General features: G+C 39.5%; 1 protein-coding gene and 1 long non-coding RNA gene across 4 annotated transcripts in view; one reads left to right on the forward strand and one right to left on the reverse strand.

The window, feature by feature from the left end:
- ADD3 (adducin 3) overlaps positions 1-24,197 on the reverse strand; it is a 92,268-nt gene that overhangs the window by 37,975 nt on the left and 30,096 nt on the right. For all 3 annotated transcript variants that reach the window (XM_077182894.1, XM_054637255.2, XM_077182895.1), the window contains exon 2: positions 20,944-20,989. The gene's annotated coding sequence lies outside the window, so the exon portion shown is untranslated. The remainder of the gene's footprint in view (positions 1-20,943; positions 20,990-24,197) is intronic.
- On the forward strand, positions 1,733-19,813 carry LOC143694823 (uncharacterized). The gene is made up of 3 exons (XR_013183540.1): positions 1,733-1,824; positions 2,152-2,249; positions 19,166-19,813. It is a non-coding gene; the product is annotated as an uncharacterized LOC143694823 (long non-coding RNA).

Here is a 24,197-nt window from a genome sequence, read left to right on the forward strand (position 1 = left end):
TGTGCTTGTTGCGTTAGATGTCGAACAGAAAATCCTTTGTGGCAACTCTGGAGGGCCATGGCCAGTGCCAACCTCCCAGAGGAATAATGCCCTTCACTATGCCTTGCCCAGCAGGCTCATGACACACTCGCTCACACGGCACAGCTGCTGCCACCGCTTGTTTTTCCCCAACTGATAAAAAAAGAAAAAAAAACAAACTCAAAGAAATATGTGCACATCATAACTATCAAATATTTCCTCCTTCATGGAGAGCCTGTTTTGCCTTCACCAACCTGACAGCAAAGTCTTTGGTTCTGGACTCTCAGATGCAATGCAGGAACTGTTCAGTGAGGACTGACTGGGAGGCTTCCAGCAGGGCATTGGGAATACATTTGCATATTGAGTAGATAGCTACCCAGGAAGGGGATGCCACAATTCTTCATTATTATGTGCTTTGAGAAAAACACATTAAAAAATACACATAAAACCTGAGCATGCAATAGGTACACCCGTCCAAAATACAAAACTAGTTTCATCACCTTGTTATTTCTCATCATGGGAAGACCAGCTGACCTACAAATAACTCATTGGATGAGATCCTCTTTCAGCCCTGGAGGCAGGAAAATTCTAGCCAAGAAAGGGAAGTGTCATCAGGAGGGGTGGTTTCTTTTTTTTTTCGTTGTTAGGGGTATGTGTGTAAGTGAAAGCTGAGGAACTAAAAAACTGGTTTCTGCTTTACAAAAGAGGAGTATTGCTACAGGCAAACATCTGGCTGTTGTGTGCCTTCTGGATTTTCTAAAAATTCATGTCCACTCTCTAGCTGTACATGTTTTACCAGCATTAAAATATGAGTGCTTCTAATAAAAGTGGACCTTCAAGACCAGCAGCATACATACCTGGAACATACCTTGTCTGTAGGCTAAAACATTGTCTTTCATCCTTATTCCTCTGAAAAAACAAATTTTTGGTACAGCAAAATAGACATTAGAAAAAGCTTCTTCAACCAGAGGGTGGTTGGGCACTGGAACAGTTCCCCAGGGCAGTGGTCACAGCACCAAGTCTGACAGAGTTCAAGAAATGCTTGGACAACACTCTTGGACACATTGTGTGATTCTGGGGATGTTTCTTTGCAGGGCTAAGAATTGGACCTGATTTTTGTGTGTCCCTTCCAACTCAGTCTGTTCTATGATCCTGGGACTCTGACTTCTGAGATATCAATGGCGTAATCTACCCAATTGCTCATCGATGTGCACAGCTTCGGGGGGATGACCCTCAGGGAGGATGACACCTCCAAAGGCCACATTTAAGATCAAAGTCTTTGGACCCTGCATGGGATGGGAAAGCCTGACTGTGCCATTCCATGTAGAACTGGGGAGGTCAGCACCCTTCTGCTTCTGACCAGACACTTCACCTGCCATTCAGCCATTTCCAGCCACTTTTACTGTCGGTGGCAAAAAACAGCAATGTAACGGTTTTGTCTTAAAAGCTGAAGAACGAAGGAAAAAGGATTTTGTACTAGAAAGAGAAAACAAACTGAACACTTTCAACTTTGCCAGCTCTCTGTTTTTGTGTTTACTTCTTTCCCTTTCCCAGAGAGAGCCCTGAGGGGAAGCCCTCCCTGCTCCCTCATGGCCACCCTCACCTCACACCCACCGCCAGCCCAGGCCCCCAGGCAGCAGCTGCCAAATTAACTCTGAGGGCAGCCAATCTCTGCTTTTAGCCTCGCCTGCAGAACACAGGAGCGCGGGGGTCACTCAAAGCCCGTGTTGTTCCAATGCTCTAATAACCCATTGTTCCCCCGCGGCCGCCTCAGCGAGATAAAACGAAAGGCCGCGTTTTCCGAGGGTAAGCGAATTCCCGCTGCCAGCCAAGGGCTCGGCCTCACATGGGGCCAGCCCATCCTGCGGCTCGGCAGGGACCTGGTGGGTTTGTTTTTGTTAGTGGGGGTTTGCAGGAACATCTGCTCAATGAAGGGATGGTGTGGGTCTCGCCATCGCCTTCCCCACAGGGCTGTGCAAAGCTGTGTTCACTCCCTCTGCACTCATAAAGATACTGCATTGACAGTCCCACGGCTAAAATCTGGCTCCTACCTGCTGGATGTTTATAATCTGCTTCCTACCCGAGGCTGCAGAAGGATTGACAATCTAATGGTTTCTACTGTAACTTTTCCAGGACAGGGGAGCCACAGCATGGGCTCAGGGCAGAGAGCCCCGGCAGCAGGGCTGAAGCACCCCCAGCATCACATCCACCAGACTCCAGGTACACCATGTGTAAGTACTGGGACGGGAGAAAGGACAAAACAGGCAGAAATTATTCCAACAATACAGGAAATTATAAGATTAAAAAGCCACTCGTTTTATATTTTCACCACATCCTCTCGTCCAGTAATGAAGTTCGCTGAACATCATTAACATTCCGCTAATGAGACATCCAACTGCCCAGAACGGCAATAACGAACGTGAGCTCTGTTTCCACCAAATCTACCAGAAAGATTTTTAAGGGTCTGCTTTCCCACTGACATGAACACATGACTCCCATTAGCCTTAATAAAGGAACAGTGCATTCAGTGGGAGAGAAACTTCCCAAGGTTGCATAACTGAACTGCAGCATGCTCAAGACACAGTATAGACTGCTAAAAGAAGTTAGCAGTCCCAAAACTACAGGGACAGGCCAAATTCTTCCATTACTTTCCCATTAACTTTTGTCATAGTTCAGACTTCATTGCTTTAGGCAGTGAGAGTACTCAAAGCTTTTTTTATGACAGAAAAAGGGAAACGTAAATTTTTTAATGGAAAAACAAATCAGGCAGTGGGATGTTTAAATTCTATTTTTAGGCTGAAATAAATTAACTTCAGATATGGACTTTCTTAATGCATTGTCCCTACACACTATTCTTGACTCCATGGTATATAAATTCTTACTTTTCTAACAATGCAAATTTGTTGACAGGATGACAGGTTAAAGTTTATCTTTCAGGCTGCTTCCCTTGCCCCAGTCACAAAAATCTAGTTATGTCAATTTATGTCCCTTTCAGTGTTCAGTGAGGCGAGGAAATGGAGTGGAGTGCCAGAATGTAGAAACAATGCAAAAAAACTAATACCAGAACTTAGTATTTGCCTCTTAGGCTAAGCTCTGCTCACCCTCACAAAGCTTTGGAATTAATATTGTGTATCTCAAAACTGTGCTCAAGAAAAACCTTCATTCCAGATGTTGAAAACATGATGAATCTACTGAAAGTTAGAAACTTTTTGTTCATCTCTTCTCCCCAGTTTATATATTTTAAAATACTTGGGTACTTAGCTCTTGGTTTTTTTTTTTTTCTTTGACCAGGGTGCATGTATGCTTTTGGATACTAGAAAATTGAATTTAATAGACTACTTAAAACTAGTTGGTCATGCCTTTACCATAAGAATCTCTCTGATTCTGGTGTAATGAAAGAATCTGATGTAATTTAAGAAATTAAATACAATTGCAGCATACATTAATGAAGGCTGCCTCATGCACTCTGCTATAGCTTTAAATGAGAATAGACTTCTCTATTATCTATCACACTGCAGTGACTAATATGGGAGAATATCTAGTCTGCTACTACTCACACACATGATAAAAACTCATTAGCACACATACAGAATCTGAACTACTTTGATACAGTAAAGAGAGATGGGGAACTACATCTCTCTTTACAATTGCTATAACTGTGTGACCAGTAATGAGCTGTTTTAGAGAGCCATGTGTTTAAACATATCAAGATTACCTACCTATAAAAAACCCCCAAACCAACAACAATTAAAAAAAACAACTCCAAACCAAACTCAACCACAAACCAAAATATAAGTGATTCGATTTATTTCACAGACTTAAAAGCTCAAAGGTACAGGGAGCCATGGTACTGCAGCACAGTGCAATTAGCCCTGTGCCCTACGAGGCTGTGCTGACTTTAGCTGCCAATAAACACTCAAAACTCTGAGCCCAGTCCTACTGAGTCTGATGTTCTCCTTGGCTTAAGCAGAAGCAAAATCAGATCTCATTTCCTTTAAAAAAAACCAAAACAAAAAACCAACAAACCCATCCCATAATATACAGAATGACCACTGCTAACAGGCTGATTTATGGATACATGATACTAACTACAGTAGGAAACTCCATTCAAACAGAGAAACTGTAACTCACCAGTCATGTCACAACACTGAAGATAAAAATCATGCTGGTGTCAAATAGAAGACACTCAAATTACAAGACAACTATCTGCAGCATCCATCCCCAACCATTCTGTCAAACACACAACTGCAATAGCACAAAGCATCTTTATGACAGGAATAAAAGGCTCTTTAAATGCTCCTTTTATTTTTTTATTGAATGAACCCACTCTTACACAAAGTTCACTCAACGATGTCTCGAGCTTTAGCACTGCCAAATCCTGTATTTCATTAGTCAACTATGGCTTGTCAGTCACACACAGAACAATCTGAAGTATTTATTGACTGCATACAATTTCTTCATGTAGTAGGTCAGGTGGTTGTTTAAGACACTGAACTTATTACTACAGTGATAAATGTAGTTGTCAGGACAAGAATCTTTTCAGTGTTACCCCACAGCTGACCAAACATTTCCCTGCTCCAAGTTACTGGCAAAACTCAAAGGGAGTTAAAAACCAAAGCCACAGACTCCTCCCAGGCAGTGTTAGTTTCAGCATTTTCTGTAGCTGACTCTTCTCACAGATCAGTAATCTTTACTAACAGTGCCTCCCTCCAAGGAAGCACACTGCACCACACCTCCCAATTGTTTTAGAAGTACACATATACAAAGACCACAGTTGAAAAAGATACCATCAGAGCTGGCGAGTCCAGAGAAATCTTGTCCTAAATATTTTTCAAGTTTATGCATGAGAAAAGGGTGGAGAAAGAAACCACAGCTGAAAGATTCACAAACATGAACTCAGGTTTGCAAAGCAAATCATGCCACCAACCTGTCACGTAACCCACAGGAAAACACAGTGCAGACAGTCTGGATCAAGATACTCACTGTCAGATGAATTAAATTGCCCAACTCCTATATGAGTTCCTTAAAACTGGCTGGATTTTTTTGCCACTCTTAATCTCGCAGTCAGACAGGCACTAGATTAAAGTGAAGGCAGAGCAGAGAACAGCCAGTCTCTAACCTTTAACAACTTCTTACATGCCGGGGTAATTAAGAACACTGTTCTCATACCCTGTTTATTGCCTTGAAAGGATCACCAGTTGGTTACTGGCCATAAAAACAACTGCAGCTCTATAATTCCTTAAATATTTACTAACAACATACACCAGAGTGCAAACCCCAGAACTCTATTCTTGATAGTCAGACCTTTCTGTGCAAACACAAATTGACAAAAAGACCTTCTGGCAAAACCACTCCAGAATGCTTTTACTCTTCGGTTTTGAAGCAGAGATCTGCCTTTTTCCCCTCCCTACAACACCACCCACTCTTCCAAACAAATAAGTAATCCAGTGTTGCACAGGAATTTTAATTGTTTCCATAACTTCTACTACCTGCCAAAAAAGTACTTAGTATGACAGATATGGAACAGGGTGCCTATGATACATGTATATTTATAATAAGATATGACCATATATATGGATATGTACAACATACAACTTATGTAATAGTTAACTTTTGTATAGCTATAAAAACTAAAAGCCCTTCAAGGAGGCAACCTTCGTTCTTTGAAGTAACAGCCATGATTTGAGTTACTGACTCTCAGGCTCAGATTTACAATCAAATTACTACAGCTGAACTTCCTGCATACCACGTGAGCCAGACTTGGGTTGGTGTCCCCTTGCGTGCTCTTAGCCACGACAGACAAGGTCGCAGTGGAAATCCCTTGCATGGAAGGCTGAAAAACTAGGATGTAAGTGTGCACTCTGTTTTTGCTGGAAGTACAATCCCACAGCTCTCTGCAGCAGTCTCTGCAAGAGTTTGGCTGATTTGGGTGCTGAGACTGAAAGTTTGGCTCCTTCCAAGAGTTGTGCAATTTCTATTTATTTATTTATTAAAGATCTTGGTCTGTCAACCCTTCCTCACTCTGCACAGCATTTACCACAAATAATGGCCCTGGTTTCAGTGGGACCTTTGAAATACTCATCTTAAGATACGAGGAGTTACACAACCCAAGCTGGTGGGGACATTTTCAACATATTTGTACAACTTCATTTATTTAGTTATTAAGACCAGGTCTTAAAACAACAAAACCTTTTTCAAGCATTTGTTTAAACAATTCATTCCAGGTATGAGACTATTTATAAATATATGGTATGCAAATACTGTGTACTAGTAAAATACTTATGAGAGTTGTAATTATTTTGGCAAAAGAGCTTAGAGATCTTCCCCTGAGTAAACTGCATGTCAGCATAAGCCTACTAGCAGGGGAGGTGTAACAATTCCATAAAACAAAAGTGCATTTAAAACAGTTTAATACACAAGGGAAAAAATATCTGTTATACATTCATACTGGAAGCTCACAAAGTATTATCTTCAACAACAGGTACCACACATTTTTCCACTGATTTTACAACTAAGCCCAGCATGCTGCAGCTTCTGATAGCATTAGGGCTTAGAACCTACTTTTGACAGCATTTTTTCATTTGTGATGGGTGGTTTGTTTTTGGATTGTTATGGGCTGGGTGAAGCCTCGAGGCAGACATGCAGCCCTGTTGATAACATATGTATTTTCCAACCCCGTGATAAATTTCCCATAACTGCTGGGCTGGAACATGACTTTCAGCAACTTGACTCTTTCACATTTGGCTAAAGCAGCATCAGTCCATTTTATAAATTAGCTCCAAGAGAATGCATGGAAGACAACCCTTTTCATAACAGATTGCTTTCAACGCTCAACTTCAGACTCCTATGTTCAGATAATAACGATTACTGCTTTCAGAATTCCAAATCTCCTCAGCCAGAATTTTTCCTCAAGCTGGAAATCCAAAGTCAGAAATTAATTTCACAGAGTGCACCTGGAATTTGAATATCGACATCAACAGTGCTGGTTGCTACATCTTAGGAGAGATTTTACTTCGTATGCAAATCCTAAACTACAGATATATTTCAGTACTCTTACATTACTCCCACTGAAAAGGTCTGCGCTGTTTTTAAAGCCTTAAAACCTTGCCTTTCACAGCTGCAAAGGAAATGACAAGAGAAGAAAAACACAGCCCAGTGCATATCAGCAATTAATTCCATCCACAACTGCCCAGCTGTTTGTGCATGGAGGAACTGGGCTGTTTCCCCTCTGAGCTTGGGCCACTGAAAGCTGATACGGCCCTTTCGGAGATGTGGGCTGCTGGTAACGCGTCAGGAATGCGCGCGCGATCACACGGAGCTGCAGGGGAAGAAATGAAATCCAGACTGAGTATCTGTGCTATGAGGATAAAGTTATCTGGGGCAGAGAGAGGCCGAGGGGGACGGGGAGCTGCCAGTGAAGCCAGGCTCAGCCTGCAGGGCACAACCATCACTGGCAGAGACAAGGTGGGATGAGCTCAGAAACCTGCATGTCTGTGTCAGCTCTGCCAAGGTGTTTTTATGTTGGCTGATGTCAGACAGGCAGATCTGGGGGCACTTCACAAAAGCTGGTACTTTCACTTGGGATCATGCTTTCCCAGCAAAGTTGCAACAGAGACTTGGCTCCATCCATTCTAGAGTAAGACTTATTAGTAAGTAATCTCACCAATGCTTGCAGCCCTGGGGCCCCAGAACTTAAGGCAGAATTCAGTCCTTTAGAATCTTTCCTATGAATGAAATCCCCTCATGCCACCCTTGGGATTTCAGGAAAGGCACAGAGTATATAAAAGGGGGATGCTCTTGGTACCATTGACAAACCGCACCCTGTTAGAGCCCTGGAAATTTCTGCCCACTCAAATTCACCAGTTTACATGAACAGCTCATTTTTTCCTCTAATACTTTTAATAATTTAAAACTGCAAGACAACATGTATTTTTTTCCTCCGTTAATCTAAACCCGTCCCCATATAAAAACTCCAAATTGCTGGGTAAAGCCACAAACAGCAAAACACTTCTAATATATATTATTGGCATTTTTTTCTTCAGCTCCAACACCACCAGTAAAAAAATAGCTCCTTTGATTTTTGGTAGCAGCAAGTCATTGGATGGAGCAATCAATCCTCTCAAAACTGCACAGGTATTCAAAAGAATGACACTAATAAGAAAGTATTTTCACTTGACCATTTTCAAGACCAGTGCCTATGGTAAGAAGAGTAACTACCACAGGGCTATTCCCTTCACAAAAAGCAATGAAGTACCAGCTTGTGTATTTTGCTGAATAAACTGAGTCTGCTAAAACTACACACTTGTGCCCCAATGTGTGGAAAGAAAAACATTCTGCAGAAATAAAACTGTGAAATGTCCATACAGCAATAAAACAAATTGTAGAAAAATATCCTTCTAGCAAACAAGATTGATGAAATATTTAAACATTACCTTTTCAAGGAAGGATCTCTAAAGTTTAGAGCTATGCTTCCGGAAGCTTGGTATAATCTCCAAAACCATGATACAAGCATGCAGTGTTAAAATTTGGAAACCAGAAAAGCAGAGGACTTTCAGTAATTTACAGCTTCTCAAGGAAAGTAAATCCAAACCCTATGGTTGACTGGAAGATATAAATTTGTACAAACAGCTTAAAATATCATCCCTTTTTTCTGTCTTGGAACCAATGACTCAATAAAGGCTAAACAGAAGCAGCACATTTTTAAATCAGAAGCATAGCACAATTTAGACTGCATGTAATCTCACTATATTGCTGCATGAACAGTTCCACTGCTGCTGGAAAGCAAGAACAGCACTCATCATTCTTCCCACAATTTCATTTTTAGCTACTCAACATTGGGCAAATCCATTGGGGGATGATTTCCTACGTTGCTTATTGTCTGCCACAGCAAAACCTGGCTTTCTCACATATTAGAAACATGCACAGAAAGTTTCTGGATGTGATCAGTCAATCACATCACAATGAGCAATTCCAAGACCTCCAAGGTACATAGGTCACCTTCCCAAGACCATTAGTTCTTTTCACATGAAGTTCAGCAATGCTAATAATTTTTTTTCTTAATATCCTACTTATTCTAAATATTGGACAATACAAGCCAAAAGTATTTTTAAACAGCAGAACATGGAGAAGTCTTTAAAAATCCCAGAAGGACTAAAGGCTTTTTTAGACTTACCTCAAAATGGAAGATATCTCAGTAAAGAAGGGAATGGTGATAGAGCTGCAGATGCCTTAAAAAGTTATGTAGCTTAAAAATTCCTCCTCCCCCAGCCACACTAACTAGAATGGGTGTTAGTTATTGATTTCAAATTTGTTTCTCAGGCTCAGTTTTCAGCAATATTTTGATAGAAGGCTGTGAAAATACTGATAGATGCTAAAAGTGATAACAGTAAGTTTCACTGCATCAGTGGAACTCAGCTGAGCACTACAAATAGAAATCATTCAAGTGAATCTTGCAAGTGCACATATGCCAACTGGCTAACTAAACACAGCTCTTCACTGACTAGTCTCTTCTGTTTGCTACTTCTCCAGAGCAAAATTCTCTCTTGTGAAGCAAACCTATCCAAGATCTATGTACTCTTTAAAAGCATGGAAGATCTATCCCAGAAATACACAATTCTTCAGCTTGTAAGGATTTACCATTTAAATTTAGGCAAGATGCTTCAAGCTGGAGATAAATTTTAGTCACTAAGGCTAAAATTCAGATGCAGAGAGGGTTCCAAGCCCACATACCACTTATGTCCCAAACCAGACTCACAGATGAGTAATAGTGAGGTTTAGCTGCGCACACCTCTCAGATTTGATACACAGCAAAAAATTTCACACCAAAAGAATGAAAAAGGGGTTAGAAAGTCCCTAATTTTCACATCCAGCTGTAATACATAAATTGTTTTACTTATACTGAATATGAACACATATCACATTTGCTGGAATAATTATTGAAATGTGGAAGTTGTTTGATTGTGCCTAGAAATGCTTACATCACATAATAGTTAAGGATAAATAGCACCATCTGAACTTGCAAGAGAAGTTCATACTTCACAGTTAAATAATTTGTGAGTCACTTGGGATGACTTAAGTTCTTCTCTCTCCGAGATGTGAATCAGGAACAAAGTTGCTCAATGTCTAAAAGTTCCCAGTTCGAAAGAAAAATTCCTAAGTCCTAAAGTAACAGTTTTCATTTATCATCTATATTATCTACTGAGTACTGAAATTTAACATCTTCATGTTCAGCATTTGTGTTTGTGAAACCATTAGGTCGTAGAGTGCAATTCTTTCTGCCTAACTTCAGATAATTACACAGCACTTGAATTCACTGTCTAACTAAGCTCTCTCTGGCATGAAGTGAGTAATTATCTAGACTTCATTGGCTGTGCCATAGACTTAGAGTTGTTCCAACAGAGGCACACAATCCACAAGCAGGCACTGATATTGCAGAGATCTCGAGTTATGCAAGGCACGTGCTGCTCTGAAACACTGACAAGCTACAGGCAAGACAGAATGAACATGTGAAAAGAGATCATTTAACTATTTTATTAGCCCAGGGGAAAAAAATCCAAGTGGCAGATAAAAAACCAATTCATTAAATTCTTGCAATTCACGTGCACAACGGGTAATACACTTTTCTATTCATCTCACAACCAGAGGTCTTTTTTTACATTGCCCAAGTCAACACCACATATTACAGACTAATTCTCAGCAGTGAGATACAACACAGTATAAAATGAGAACCTCAGTGCCAAGCACATCCCAAGATCTGGCAACAGTGTGAGTGTAGACTAAAATATGCTGTGAGAAACTGTCACCAGGCACAAACAAGGTTTCAGAATACCAAGTGCAACAGCTGCCAACATAACAATAATTAAGTAAAAATATATGACCAATTCCTCAAAAAATATAAAAAACCAAAATCTCAACATGTAGGGAATAGAACAGGAGGAGGAACAAAAATCTCAACATGTAGGGAATAGAAAAGGAAGGAGGAACAGAAGAAAGGTAGCAGATATGTTATATTTGGTTTGCAATCAAAATACAAATTAAATTTATTTGATTACAAAAATGTTCATCCATGGAGACTACTATAAGACAAACAAGCTTAATGGGAAATAGTGTTTAACAAGTTCCATAAATGATTTTTAAAGTAATGACAAAGCTTTCTCTCCCATTCTCAGTAAGTGCTTGAAGCTAATGTACATCTCAAAGACTGTCTTCTGTATTTTACTGTTGCTGTCAAGAAAGAAAAATGAGCCAAAAAGTTAGCAAATGCACTGCACAACTAACACTTGACATCAATGTGGAACTAGAGCTGCTACATCTCAGCGTTAGCATGACATGTAAAGAAACAAAGGACTCCTTTATAGTAGAAATCCTTTAATGGTTCATGCTGAAAGTGGAGTAAGGCAACAACAAACTCCTCGTAGCCATCAGCCCACTACAAGCACCTTGCAGTATTCATGGCAATAAAGAGTTTATTGCAGTGAAATGTACTGAATGCACTGCACTGAAATGTATTTTTTAAAAGCTGATTTATGCTCTCCTCCTTACATGACAGTTAGATGAGCCAGGGTTGAATTGGCATGATGCATGACAAACACACAACACCAAGTTATGGTGACGATGAGAGGATTTTTGAATACTTTTCTAAATCATAAAAGCTTATCAGTACCCACCTACAAACATATGCTTTCTTCCATATGACACAATGTGCAAAATAGCAATGGTGCAAACTTCATGCTTTATGCTTGAAAGAGAATAGCATAATTTTATCTACAGTGTATACTCCCAAAGCCTAAGGGAGAGATTTGGTGAAAGAAAATAGTTCCATGGAAGTAACCTTATCTTTCTGGTAACCTTTGGCCATTTTGTAATTCTTTGGTATAAAACTGGTATAAAGCTGACAGATGTTGGAGAGGGCCTTTCAGCTGCTCTAGTAAATCTGTTTCACTTTAAAGCTATTTCACCATCATTAAGTACCTTAAAATGGCTCTAACTGTGAAAAAGCTTGAAGCTGCTTTTAGTCCAAACTACATTTTCTTCGTAAAGCCTGATATGATGCCAATATGACACTTTACCTTATTTATTTTGTATCTTCTTACCAATAAATTTGTGTTATCAGTAATGTAAGAAAGAGTCACGAACATTCAGTATGATGTGTGCCAATGACATACAAAGACAGGAGAAAATTCAGACTTGGCAGATTTCATAGGAGTCTGTTGACTGACAATGCCACACATACCACAAAGTAAGCTTCACCTACATCTTGTGGTCAGAACCTGACCAAAATTAAACAAACATTCACATCTAAATTAACGTACACGGGCAGTCAAAGATTTTTATTACATATGTGTCATTAAGTGTTCTTGAGGCAACACAGTTAATTTCAGCCCAATGTTTCTTATAATCCAGTTACTTATTGGGGTCCATCTAATTTATCACAAAGTTACATTGTGGTATAGTATTCTGTTCCTGGCTGTTAAGTAAGTACATTTTTCAAAAAGTTACACGATTACAGATGATTTGGGTTTTTTTTTGCATTTCACACCAGCAAGTTCAACTCTACAGGCTGAAGAGGAGGAAAACAAGACCTAAATAACTGAATGTCCCACCCTAAGGTTAAAGGCCATCTATCTGAAATGCACATGAGCACTTCCCTCAAATCCTGAGATAAGTTTTTGCCCACGCATCTGCCACGTGTTTACCGATTTTGTGGTCTTTGTTCCTGATGAAACACACCACCTTGCCTGTACAGACCTGCAGCTCTGTGGTGCCCTGGCTATTCCTGGAATGCTTTTAATACATTGAAATTGTGTTTGTCTATCTTCCAGCTCTGATCTCACAGCCATTTTAAGCAACAGATCACAGTTGCCAGATCAATGTTGTCACTGGTGGTTACCGTAAGCTCTCTTGGGTAAATGGTATCTGCTCCTGGCAATTTGCCACTTTTTTTTTTTCTAAATTCTAAAAATCTTTTTAACCAACATTTCAATTTGAGACCAATTCTCAAAATATGACCTACAAAGTGAAGTTTCTGCCCTAAAGTCTCTCAGGAAAAAATCTTGGATAAAAACCATTTAGCTTTTTTACTGTGCCCTATGTTCACCATGTATTTCTTCTATATTCAGTCATCTATCAGCTCTCCAGTCTGTCTGGCAGGATGTTCATTCCTGATGTACTTGAAATGATTCAATTTAAAGGATTTATTGCTGGCTCTGGTATCTTTAGCAAATTGTTTCTCAGAATATCTTTTGGCCAGACTTATTATACTTTAAAATTTAATTTGTGAGAGAGTTTTTTTTTCCCCCTTCTATTTTCTTCAGCAAAAACTTCAACTTTTGAAAGATGGTTCCTTGTTGCTAAGAGATTCCTAAACCCTCCTATAAACCCCTCCTTGCCTCTTAAAAATAAAAAAGTAGCAACAACAAAAAGTTTGAAGTCTTCAGTAAATGGGTATATTTTTTCCAACTTCTAATTCATTCTTTTAAAAGCCACTTTACTACCTGCAGGCTTTAACTTCTTATAACAAGTATTTTCATTTTTATGACTAGCAAAGGTAGGAGGCTGGCAAGGAAATTGCACTGCTCAGACCACTGAACTTGAATCAGACAACCACATTCCTGGGAGCCAGGGAAGAACAGCTTTGCTATTCCAGACACAAATGTTCTGAGAGCAACACTGATGCTTTCTGCAGTCACTGCCTTCAACAAGCTTGAGACTTGTTTCCACAAGATTTGGAAACACAAAATTGCTTCCTTCCATACTTTCATGGTAGCAGGTTGCTGCCCCAAACATCAAGGTGATGTTAAATGTAGTATAACCACTATTGGTATTGTAGGTTACAATGTTTCAAAACTTTTTATTTAAGAAACACATACTCAAACACGACAAACAGAATGCAGATGGGTTTGTTTTATCGTGGTTTAATTGCAATATTTGAGGGATTGACTGCTTTAGTTTATTAAAAGAATTAACCCAATCTAAAGTAACAGCCTATGTGAAGTGTAAGTACTCCATTTCCATGGAGAATAAACACATTTCATTTAGCAATTCGCTCACCAATTTGTGTAGCTGCACTACTGTTAGTCCAAAAAATGTGATTAAATTGAATTTAGAATTAAGATAATTATAGGTTTCTCCAGTTAATGGTATAAATAACCTTCAAACTGAACTTCTTGACATGAAACCCTCCTCATTTCTATGTTAAGGTGTAGACACTGGGCAATAGCAGCAACTGTTCCTGAATGTGGAGCATAAAGGAATCAGACTTTCATGTTTTGTTAGTGATTTTTTCTACCCCATTCTCCTTCAACCAAGACTCCCCTCAGCCTAAGATGACACACCACAAATCACAGTTCCTAGCACTCCACACTGATAACCAGCAGAGACTTGAGTGTTGGCAAGTCTCAGTTAGCAGCCGAAGCTCTGCAGGAGGAGCAGAATTAAGGGAGCATCAGCTACAAAGAACTTGACTGAGTTTGTTTTAACATGACATACAACAAAACCAAGCTTTAAACTTACTTCCACATTTAACAAACTCTTCTCCATGAAGAGTCATTGGTCATTAGCAGACAGAGAAAACCTTCATGTTACTACAACTGAACTGTCAAGAAGTTATACAAATCCAGCTTCAGCAGAGGGGAAGAAAAAACTGACTTTCTAAATATCAACATTTGTTAAGGACGTTATAATCTCTGAATACAGCTCAATAAGTGAAGGGGGGGAAAATCACAAACCCACAGGCTGCTGCTGAAGTTAAATTGGTACTGAGTGGGAGAGTTTCAAGGTTTATAACTACTTTAGAAAAAAAATCCAGTTTTAAAACACATATTCCTCATTCACTCTACACAGCTGATTAATAAAGCCAGACCTGATAAAATCCAACAATCTCCACAGTAAACACACAATGGTGAGCTAATACCCATGTAGCCACATTTGGGTTTTTTATGTTTTACAAAGATTCAGCAGTTTTAAGTCATCAGGAACAGATTTATTCTTACACAAAGGAATAATTAAAAAAAATTAAGTACAATGTGTTAGATGTGGAGAGACACAATTAAAGCCATTTCATTAATAGTTATAATGGTAGAAAAATAGAATGAGTTTATCTTTTGGAAAAAATATTTAATTTTAAGGTAGATCTATTCTCTTGCAGTTATAAGCCTGATCGCTTAAAATATACCACTCAGCAACTTTGAATAGCATTTCCAGCTTTAATTCCATCATCACAGAGAAAGAGCTGAAAATCTGATCACCATGTCACAAGCAACTGAACAGTTACATCAGCTCCTCTTTGCAGAGCTGTTCTTCATTAATTTATAATTAACAGGATGTGATAAAACAATCTGTATTACTAACTTTTAACAGCCTTCTTGTGTCAGCTGGAAATGTTTTTGTGTGGTGAACCCCAGAGCTCCAATGCTTCTCTCCCATGCCTAGCACCTCCCCAAAATTCCATCTGGAGGTGCCCACCAAGCTCCTCTGCCCCCTGCTGCAATCAGAGACTTCACATGAATGCTGTCCTCTTCCTCCTCCTGCCTCCCATGAAACTCTTTATCACATGGACTGAGGAATTTGACTGGGAATGAGATACAGACACTTATCTGCTGCCAAGCAAACTGTTTCCATGAAAGGGACCTTGGAAAGGGAAAATGGCAAAGAGCAATCCAACACTCTTCAACATGTTCCAGGCACTCAAGAGGAACAAAAAGCAAAAGACAAAAGGGGGGGAAAAAAAAAGCAAAACCAACAATTCAGTATTTTAACAAAAGTGAAATAAAGCCTTCGAAAGCTGTGCTGTCTTGGAAGGCCTGAATGTCTTTTTCCTAAATCCTCAGCAGAAGTTCTGTAACAGCTACAGAAATTCTGTACAAACTCAGGGATTAGCAGCATGCCTGAGGAGGAAGTGGGATATTTGCTTCAAGCACCCTCTTCACATTTAAAAGGTTGTAGGAATTTGGATAAGCCTTCCTTACAGCTATGCATCATCCTAGTAGCAGCAATTCTGAAAATATCCTAGGGTGATGTTTTCCTTTTTTACTTATTAATCTTCCTCATCCTCAACTTCTAAGCTACTCCAGCTTTTCATCACAGCGAGAGAAGCAGGACAAGTGCTCAAATTTAGTCTGTTTATGCCAGAGAAACTTTATGTTTGGCTTTTTTGAGACAAGACAATCATCACTTGATGCTGACATTACAGAGAACCAGGTTCTATTTTGTAACAACAATCTATGCTGAAAATTATTGTGTTTTTAAAATAATGATTAAAGACACAACCAACAACCCCACAGCTCTTTCACATATGTACTAAAAGCAACAGGAGCTACACACAAAGCAAGTGTTTTTTCAGAAGAAAGGCAACAACTATAGAAATGTTGAACAGGATCTCCTTTTATCTTTGTTTTTTTTTTAATTCTCTTTGATTACTTTAACTTGCACAATATATATCCCACATTTTATTTCATTTGTTATGAATATCTGGGCAGAGCTCCAGTGCTTTGGTGAACTGGTCACAGTGAACAGCTCAGTTCAGCATGAGCACTACCACCAGCAGGGAAAGCTGGAGAAGTGGAGGAGATAAAACACCATTGTCACATCCATACAGGACAAGGCTGAGACAGCCAAGTAAACAGGAACTGAGTTCCAGAGAGTTTCTTCATCTCAACAGGAAAGAGAGGTCCAACCAATGTAGGACTTTAAATGCAAATCCTCTTCACAATTAATGTGGTTACCTTTCAATCTGAACAAGAAAAACAGATTGCAGACACAGCATGAACAAATATTACTGTCTGCAACTACAAACATTTGATGAAATAAAAGCAAAGACTCAGACTTCTATGCATTGAAACTTCTCATACTAGGAATAAAAAAAGCTTTAAATTTATTCTCTAGAGAAAAAAGCATCAGATTACATAGTTGTATGAAATGTGCATAAGCCCAAATCCGTGTTTAATTTTGTCTTTGTTATCAGACTGCAAGACAACTTCTTTTTACTGGAAACAGGCATTTAAGGCAGAAATATACTTGTGTCACATATTCTGTTTCATCATTCATGCAGACAGGATTATCTACAGTCACTGACATTTGAAGAGCCACATCTGGGCTCTTAAACAGCACCAATTAAAAAATGGACCAAAATCAGGAAGTTCACTCACAATGGGGCTCAGAGAAGACAATAAATTTACATTTAACCAGAGGACCCCAGGCTTTTGGGATGACTAAATATGATTCCATCAGGGCTGGTAGCTGAGACAGAAGATGGAGAACACAATCTTTCCATATTTGCATGAACACATTCAGGAGTAAACACTTTCCCTTGCTTGACCCTAGGAAGCATCATGCCTAAAGGGATTTTTGAGCCAATGCTCATCCCAGTTCCTCCCTGATGGGCTGGAAGGGTGAGGGCTGTTTGGAGAATGGAGAGGGAATGTTGAAAGATGCTGGGCAGGGTGGGAGGAAAGCACTCAAGAGCATGCTTAAAATAGTCCCACAAACACATCTAGCCTCTTTCAAAGATTAGAAAGCCCAGGGGCTCAAAACCATCAACACCACTGCAGCCTAGTTAGGAACATGACCTTCAGCAGAGCTGGAAAACAGAGTGTGTGCAGGTGGCAGGAATGGGACACTAAAGGCTGACACTTCAGTAGGGCACAGACAAAAGGTTTTGTCAACTCCACACTGGTAACATGCGGATGTGTAACTTTGGGAACTGTCCTGCTCTGCCTTACCTTGACCTCTTCCTCAGTACTATGTGTAAGGGCATTTTAGCAGTCTAAATGAGTAATGCCACCTGCAGCTTAGAAATATGCTTCATATCAGAGAGAGACATTAAAAAAGAAATATCAACTTTACCAACTTGCTGAATCTTAGAGTTCTGTGAGATGTTTTCAAAAACAACCCCAACAAACCCTTTGAACAATTCAAGATCTGTGCTCTCCTCACGCAAACCATGGAGAGAGTGCAGCTTTCCCAACAGCTAAGAGACAACGTTGAATTTTATTTGACCAAGTGAAATGGTTATGGGTAATACAGCTACACTATATGTATTTCAGGGAGGGCTTGGGGTTTTATTGTTATTTTTAAAAGAAAAATCAATTCAGGTGATAGATTGGAAGACAGATTCCTGTTAGTCATGCATCTTACTGTATTTTTGTACAGTTTCCTTTTAGATTGTTCCTTAGAGCAGGAAATAAAAAGGCCATTGTTTTACCATGTTCTCCTATCATTATAATGAGATGCATCAGATTGGAGTTATTGAATAAGCTCCAAACTCCTCAGGTTACATTCTTCTTCATCTTCAGCCTCACCTTTCAAGCGAGCTTAACTCTTATTAAAAGGATCAGGGCTGTCCTCAGGCATACCCTGTCTTTAAACATGAAGCCCCAACCACATTTTATGGAAAAGAACTGTCAGTCTCTACCTTTGCCAAACTCCATAGCAGGTTTAAATGATTATGCAAGACAGTAGATTTTTATTCCAGGCTCCTCTTACTCAATATCAAGTCCTAAAAATAATATTTTTCTTTCTGCTAGGGCACCTCCAAATAGTGATGATCCAACGGCATTAAAGAAAAAAAAAGTTACAACTTAAAGAGCGTGACACAGATTATGAATAAAGAAACCCTTCCCATATGGAAAAGTTTTAAAAATTTGACATTTCTTTTCAATATGTGTTAATCAGAAAGACAGTAGTGAGTTCTCACTGCTTCAGACAGAAAAGAATCAAACCTCTTGGGACACATTACACAAAGGCAACTGCAAAGAAGAGAGAACAATCCTGTAGTTTCTTTTAAAACCATACTCTGTGTTTTTTTAAATGGCTGGGAAAGTCAGCAGTTTGGAGCCAGCCACATGTTACTTATCAATGCTTCAAATGCAGGGTGAGTTAGAAAGGCCATGCCTGGTTCCTTTTGCAATTGGGAAAAATCTCTTTTGAAGTCTTTTTGAGGGACTGACGGGGGAGAAAGTGTCAGGAAAAGGATTTGACAGGTTCTGCACAGTGAGGGGCAAAAAAACGTCAAGAGTAAAATCCCTTGTCTAAAATGAGCAAAGAGATAGAAACCTCTCCTTCAGCACTGGAGACGCCAGATAAAATGTCTAAGAGTCCCTTGTATCTTTTTTCCAGCTACACATTAATTCCTTTTTATGCTTTTTGCCAGCTTCTCATCTTACCAGGAGCCTGCAGGAGAAGCCAGTCCAACACTGCAGGGAATGCAGCCACACTGGGGCTCCATGTCTAGCACTCTCCCAAGATCCCGGGAAAACATCTTGTATTTTAAATACCCCAAGCATCACAGAAGACCTCAGTTTCAAGGTGGAACCAATGATCTGAATCATCTCAAAGCAAAAGTGAAGGGACCAAGAAATTACCCAGTTTCTTGAAATGAAAAGCATTATTGACGAATGAAAAGGCATCATTGACAACAACACTGTTGGTTTTGCTCTTGGACAGCAGACAGGTTTTGCTCTCCTGTATTTTCAATTCTGTCTAAATAACAGATATGAGTAGTTTTGTATCACATGCAATGTAAGCATAACTACCACCAGCATGTCAAGAACTGAACACATTTTGTTTTTACTGGGACCATAAGTTGCGCTGCCCTTTCTTTTACATTCTCGCATTCTTCAAACAAAATGTCCATTATTTTTTCCATCAATCACAAAGACTTCATGTAACTCATCTCTGAAAGCTGTATTTATAGCAGAAATTTGAGAAATTAATTCCATATAAACTCTCATCTGTAGCAAACTGCTTTTGCATATGTGGCACAAGCAACTTACACAGCTACAAACAACACAAACTTAGCATCCACAGGACAGAAAGGAACCAGAGTTCACTACATCACTACTCACAGGTAACAAGTTGATGCACTCTCAGTGGAAGAAGGCAGCTCAGCTCCTCTCAATTTGAAGTGTACAGAAGTACAAAATCAGCTTTTATTACTGAAAGCCATTGTCTTTCCATTTTGATGAAGTGATAATATTTTGACTTCTTCCTTGCTTCTGCCTCATAGTGTTCTATTTGCAAGGTACGTGTAGCATCTCACAGATAATACTTCACAGCAAAGAAAGGAGAAAAACTTTCTCCAACTAAGAAAAATCTTTCTAAAGAACCCTATCCAAGTGCTAGCAACAGGATTATTTTAATATAGTCTTTTTAGTTACATAACAGACATGAAAATGCAAGTTATAACACTGTCTTATTTTAATAAAGACCTGGGGAGCTAGATAAAAGAGTGCTAGACAAAAAATACTTCAGATAAGAGATTAGGCACTCAAATCCCTAAAATATTCCACTGTAAGAGTGTTTGCTGCCTATTATTATAAAGACCACAACACATGTTATCTATACCACAGAGACACTTTTAAGACATTAACAGAAGTGTCTGAAAAATGTATAAAAGAATCCCCAGTTCAGCTTGTAGAATCCAGGCTGCTGTCAGGTCCTGCCATCTTCCCACCACTCCTTTTGCATCTTTAGAGCTGTACATGGAGCAGTTAACTGCTGTTAGCTAAGCCTGCTAACTGCCCTGAAGAAAGTCAAAGCTGCAGTCACCACACTCGCTCATTTGATGATATTTATCATCAGCTGGTGCCTGTACCCCACTGTAGAAAGAGGGAATATCCACCTCACTGGGGCTGGAACTTGCAGAACACCTCACTACCCCTATGTCTGTGCAGTTCTATTATATATTTACAGCAAGTATTATGCAGCTTTGTTCAGACTCTTGTACGCACACCAAAGCTAAGGTAAAACTTCATCCCACAGAAGTACTTTGCACAACATTAATGAGATTATTGTGATGGGGTTTTTTGTCTGTGGTTTTTAATAAAACCATTTTAAAAGTGGCAGGTCACTGATTCAGTTCCCTCTTCCCCCTTAATATTGTTACACTAGAATACAGCAAGAATTCAGGCAGTAAAATGTTTTAGGTACCTTGAGTTTTTCCACAGCTCTCCTCCTCTCCAGTAATACAGTTGACCTGTAAAACAGAAAAAAGACATGACTGACTTGTAGTAGGCTTGCCAACATAACTGGAATATACTGTATACTGTATATTTATCTTCTTGAACCCGTTTTCAGAATTTTTCATTGAATTAAATTTTAGTTTGTTATCACATAATGCATTTTGCATATAACAAAATCTCAGAGTAGTCCCATTTAAGAGTGCCTAGCTGGAAATCTCAGGTTACAACTCACAAAATCCGGACTACCTGCTGCATTTTTAAAGCAGAGCATAACAGCCACAATCCATAACTCCTCTGGTAGCCCTGAGGAAGCTGAACCCCAGAGCAGAGGCTGAGGTGGGGCAGGAGCAGAGCACAGGAACACAACACCTCCCTTTGAGCACTGACCAGTGCCCAGAGCTCCTACGGAAACAACCGCCCTGCTCTGACCCTTTCCCTCCACCAAACAGGAATGCGTTTTCCTCTTGCATTCATCTTCTAACATTAATGTAAAATGAGTAAATAAAATAGCAATTGTTTACTTCTATCATCTTTTGTCTTCACAGGCTTTGACCACAAGTTATCTTCAGTCAAACCCGACAAATTATTTCTAGCACCTTCCTTTTTCCCTCAGCCACTCCACCAAGAAAAAACAGTTATTTCCTGGGGGACAGGGGCCAGGCTCCTTCCTTTCATGCATCCATACAAAACATATGCTACATTTTCTAAGATCTGTACATTGCAAATTAGACATTTTATGCATTGTGAAAACACTGGGCTCAGCCTACCATGAGGCAAGGCTGGTACCTCTCACCAACTTGTTACCCCATTTGAATTCATCGGGTTGCAACAGACTCTTTCACCCATTCTCTCCTCAAGCATTACTGCTTAGGTTTTCTCAGCATATCACACTACAAATACTTCACCAGTTTCAACACTTCAGCAGCCTGGTTATCCCATTTCCCATCAGCACTAAAATCTTGATTATTCAATGTGCTCTATGAATTTCAGAAGTAAAGAACTGACTTGCAAAAAAAAAACCAATGTGCAAAAAAATAATGCAAGTAGAATTACGCAAAATTACTGGAAGACACTATAATTACAAGATACTCTAAAGCAAAAAACCAAATTCCAAGAGAAGTAAAAATAAGATGTTATTGTGTCTTGCTATTGCTCAAATTGTCTATTTCCCCTGAATTATTTACTTATATAAAGTCAATGCCTTGCTCAGCAAGTTTGCATTTAGAAATGAACAATGTACTTATACGTGTAATACAGGTAAACAGCCACAAGACTATTTCATCTACTTTTAGAGCTGACAGAAGTACAGATTTAGGAGAGATTTAGAGGACAGAATTCTTTACCTAGGTGCTCTCTGTGGGGCTTGGGCATATTTGCTCATTTTGCTGTCTTGCCAACTGCTCCCTGGCAGAGTACACAAAGCAATGGCAGTGACTGGGAAAGAAGAAGAGATTCATTGGCACCAAAATGCCACGCTAGAGCGTGAGTACTCCACAGCAGGAGTTTAAACAGGAATTTAAACACTCTAACGTGACTGTTTATTCTTGGCATGAGTACAGTTTATTTTTCATCTACTTCACACTGTTAGAGATAAGGGAACACTATTTTTACGCAAGCTCCTGATATGTTATTTTAAGCGTAGCCGTCACAGGCAAGGAGAGCCTCTCTTCCAGGCTAGCAGCTACTGTTTCCAGAGGGCATTGACAGACCGCTCTCAGACAGCAAAATTTCAGTCTCTCCAACTTTCCAGCTTCAGGTCTAGTAGCACTGGTTTGCAGAACACAGAGGTGCCCCTATCTGAGGTGTTGGACACCCCTTCAGTCTCCCTAGCATGGCACAGCCCTGCTCCTGCCTAGCACAGCCCCAGGACAGCAATGGGCAGCTTGCTCAGCTCTGTCCCCACCTCTGGGCACTGCACAGGCTGGACATCCTACAGCTCTCACTAGAAGGAGGTGCTGTAGGAGAAAGCCAGAAACTGTGACACTGCAAACATAAAATGCTCTTGAGCAAATTTTTCTCCTGTCCTTTGTCACAAGCTCTTTGTTACAATCTTTTTCTTCTGCTTCACATCCCTTCTCCCTATTACCACTCAATGCACTTTCACAAGCTTTTCGTCCCTCCCCACTTCAAAATTCTCATTATTAAAACAATAACAAAAATATGTGACAATTATCAAACTACTCTGCCATTTAGTGCTATGACTTAATTCCCTCTGCTTAATCCAGTAGAGGGAATTTCCCATTCATCCTGTTCTACCCACTCCTGGAGTATGAGCAAGAAACTTTGACACAGGCACTGGTCAGGAAATGTCTTCACTGCACTTTGCATTGTTTAGGTGACATTCTCAGCTCTTGTTCATCAGTTATATGACTCCATGCCCAAAATAAAATTATATAATCAGTAACAAAGGATGCAGATCATATCAAGAATGGGAAAAAGAAAATCTGGGAAGAAGTAACAGTCACACATTAAACAATAAACTCAGAGTCACCTCTCAGATCAGGGAAAACAGCAATATACATTCTTGGATGAATAAATTGGGAGGAGAAATGGATTTTAACTAAGAGATGACAGCAGTGAGACAGATATTGAACATGAACAGCTTTGGAAAAATTTTCAATACATTTGAATAGCTGCATATGTCAGAAATCAGACATACTACACAAATCCTAACAGGATATTGAAAATGCAAGTACAAATTAAATGCTAAATGTGGGCTTCAGTCTGTAAGACAAAAGAATTTTTCTGTCAGAAAAACCATTTATCTTGAGCATTAAAGTGCAAAAGTCACTTGGTTACTTGAGAGCTACCTCTGCCTCTCTTAGAGAAGTAATGTTTTAGAGCTGTATCCAGAAACTATGAGTAATCACAATGATGGATAGTCCAGGAACTGGTGGGATATCCCAAAGAAACATGCCCTGGAATGAAATTATAATCTTCCTCAGCTACTCATATTATAATGGCTGATCAGTGTGCATTAGGAAAATACACTTCTGGTTTGAATCCAAACCTTGAGTATAAAAGCAAAGCTCTAGTAAATATTTAAGATAATTTTGAGTTCCAAACTGAAGAGCTGGCAACTAAGTTCTTTCTCTTTTTTTTCTTTTTTTTTTCTAACAAACAAAACCATCAAAAGATTGTGCAACTCTAAGAGCCCTTAAGGAAACAATTGGGAATTTTTCATAACATGGTATTTCCTTATACTGCTGACCACAGGAATGC

This window comes from Agelaius phoeniceus, chromosome 9 (assembly GCF_051311805.1).
Source record: "Agelaius phoeniceus isolate bAgePho1 chromosome 9, bAgePho1.hap1, whole genome shotgun sequence".
NCBI classification, from domain to species: domain Eukaryota; kingdom Metazoa; phylum Chordata; class Aves; order Passeriformes; family Icteridae; genus Agelaius; species Agelaius phoeniceus.